General features: G+C 45.3%; 1 non-coding gene across 1 annotated transcript; it reads right to left on the bottom strand.

Annotated features, from left to right (window-relative positions):
• Nucleotides 1-310: 310 nt before the first annotated feature.
• LOC119931215 lies at nt 311-448 on the bottom strand. Its single transcript, XR_005452070.1, has one exon. It is a non-coding gene; the product is annotated as a small nucleolar RNA SNORA7 (small nucleolar RNA).
• Nucleotides 449-1923: the final 1475 nt, after the last annotated feature.

The following is a 1923-nucleotide window of genomic DNA, read 5'->3' as shown; positions in this document are numbered from 1 at the left end:
CTCTGCCCACAGTAAGTGCTCGATAAATACAATTGAATGAATGAATGAAAGTCAGCTCTGCTTCGTGAAGAATGGGGATTCATCAAATCCCTAATCTCTTGTCTTATGCCGTCGAGTCGTCTCCGACCCATTGACACATCTCTCCCAGAATGCCCCACCTCCACCGGTGATCATTCTGGTAGTGGATCCAGGAAGTTTTCTCGGGAAAAATCCGGAAGTGGTTTCCGATTGCCTCCTTCCGCGCGGTAAACTCGAGTCTCCGTCCTTGACTTTCTCCTGCGCCGCTGCTGCCCGGCATGGGGGAGTTTTGATTTGTAGCAGATGGCCTTCCACTCGCTAGCCACTGGCCAAGCTAAGAATGGAATGGGTAGCCCTCTGCTTCACTCTCCCTCCCATAGCCAAGACTGGTAGATGACTGAAAACTTTCCAGGTGTGACTCTGAGAGGCCCTAATCTCTTACCTGAACTAAAATCAGTGCCTGAACTGAATCTCATTCATTACTTTTAAAATCACATCACCGCCATGTATGACTTTTTATTCCTAGGACATTATTATTAATAATAATAATAATAATAATAGTGGTATTTGTTAAGCGCTTACAATGTGCCAAGCACTGTTCTGAGCACTGGGATGGAGACAAGGTAATCAGGTTGGCCCCTGTGGGGCTCACAGTCTTCATCCACATTTTACAGGTGAGGTCAGACTGAGGCACAGAGAAGTTAAGTGATTTGTCCAAGGTCACCCAGCAGACAAGTGGTGGAGTTATGAATTAGAACCAACGTCCTCTGACTCCCAAGCCTGTGCTCTTCATTCATTCAGTCTTATTTACTGAGCACTTACTGTGGGCAGAGAACTGTACTAAGCACTTGGGAAGTACAATTCAGGAACAAATACAGACAGTCCCTGCCCCCAAAGGGCTCACAGTGTAGAAGGGGGGGCTACTAATAATAATATAATAATGGCATTTATTAAGCACTTACTATGTGCAAAGCACTGTTCTAAGCACTGATCACTAGGTCACACTGCTTCTCATTACTGCTTAAAGATCCCTGAGGACAGTTCATCAGTCAGTCACATTTCCTGAACAGTGTGTGCAAAGCATTGTACTAAGTGCTTGGGTTAGTACAGTATGAGAGAGTTGGAAGACACATTCCCTGCCCATGATGAGGTTACAGTCTAGAGCGGGAGATGGACATTAATAGAAATGCATAAATTACAGATAGGGACATAATAATAATAATGACGGCATTTGGTTTTTTTTTTGTTTTGTTTTGTTTTGTTTTTTGGAATTTGTTAAGTGCTTGCTATGTGCAAAGCACTGTTCTAAGCGCTGGGGAGGATACAGGGTGATCAGGTTGTTCCATGTGGGGCTCACAGTCTTAATCCCCATTTTACAGATGAGGAAACTGAGGCCCAGAGAAGTTAAGTGACTTGCCCAAGATCACACAGCAGACATGTGGTGGAGTCGGGATTCGAACCCATGACCTCTGACTCCAAAGCCCGTGCTCTTTCCACTGAGCCACGCTGCTTATGTGCCAAGCACTGTTCTAAGTGCTAGGGTAGATACAAGGTAATCAGATTGTCCCACATGGGGCTCACAGTCTTAATCCAACTTGTACATCCCAAGCGCTTAGTACAGTGTTCGGCACACAATAAGTGCTCAATAAATACGATTGAATGAATGAATGAATGAAATCCCCATTTTCCAGATGAGGTAACTGAGGCTCAGAAAAGTGAAGTGACTTGCCCAAAGTCACACAGCTGACGAGTGGCGGAGGTGGGATTAGAACCCATGACCTCTGAGTCCCAAACCTGTGCTCTTTCCACTAAGAGACGCTGCTTCTCATAAGTATTTTGGGGGGGTGAGGATGGGGTGGATAAAAGATATGCATTGAATCCAAGCGTCTGCCAAAGCCAGCGTAT

This window comes from Tachyglossus aculeatus, chromosome 7 (assembly GCF_015852505.1).
Source record: "Tachyglossus aculeatus isolate mTacAcu1 chromosome 7, mTacAcu1.pri, whole genome shotgun sequence".
Lineage (NCBI taxonomy): Eukaryota > Metazoa > Chordata > Mammalia > Monotremata > Tachyglossidae > Tachyglossus > Tachyglossus aculeatus.
Note: the sequence above shows the minus strand (reverse complement) of the source record. Positions and strands in the feature narration are given on the sequence as shown.